Raw genomic sequence first — 981 nt, 5'->3', positions numbered from 1 at the left:
GATGGCAAAGTTTGGGGTCTTTTTCTTCAAATGGGAATGAACTGCGGGGATCTAGCAGGATGGTTCCTGCAGAGCTCTCCAGAGGTAACGAAGCTTCCTGCTGGAGGAAGAGTGGAGTGCTTTTATAGAATCATTAAGGCTGGAAAAGACCACTAAGGTCATCTAGTAGTCCAACCCTTGACGGCTGTGAAACCCCTGAGCCAAGTGACGGGGAGTGCACTGACAGCAAATTAGCAGTGCGGGGCCATAGGTTCAGTGTGAGGTACTTCTCCATGTTTTCAGCTGCAGCTTTCGGAGGAAATCACTTAATAGCCTTTTTCTTCGGAAGGGTTTGTTTTATGGCATAAGGCTGAGGGCTGTGCAAGGTCATTTCTGTAGGGCAGAGTGGGGCCCGAGGTCAGAGCTGGGCCCTTCCCTCCGTACAGCTCCGGGCTGAGGCTGCGATGTTTGCTGCGGCCGAAAGAGGCAGTGGAAAAATTGAATTGCAGACACAGCCTGAGAATGCGAGGCTTGAGAGCTTCTGTCAAGTGCAGTGAGGAGGAGAGCAGAAGGGGAGAGCCGGGAGCCGAGCCCGCTTCCCGCTGGAATTGCCCCAAACGTGCGTGGAAGTGAAAAGTAAGAGTGGGGCAGTGCAAAGCCGGACCTGCTGCTACCGGAGGTCCTCGTCCTGCACTCTTGTACGGAACCGTATCCCCGCGCTTAATTGCAGCGAGGGAGCCGTTTGACCCAATTACCCTATTAAGAGGGGCGAGAGGCGCTGCAGCCGTCCTTTTTAAAGAGGAAAAAGAGCTGCGCTGGGGCTGCCCCTCTCGCCGCCGGGCTCGGAGGGGAATAAATAGGAGGGCGGCGGCGGAGCCCTCCGCTCGCTGCCCGCAGCCCCACCACGTCACTTCGCGGCGAGGCGAGCACGTGGGGCGGGGAGCCCTTATAAATCTCCCTCTCCCTCCGCGGCCGTGATGTTATCTGCTGGCACCCGTCCCC

This window comes from Numida meleagris, chromosome 3 (genome assembly GCF_002078875.1).
Source record: "Numida meleagris isolate 19003 breed g44 Domestic line chromosome 3, NumMel1.0, whole genome shotgun sequence".
NCBI classification, from domain to species: Eukaryota; Metazoa; Chordata; class Aves; order Galliformes; family Numididae; genus Numida; species Numida meleagris.
Note: the sequence above shows the minus strand (reverse complement) of the source record.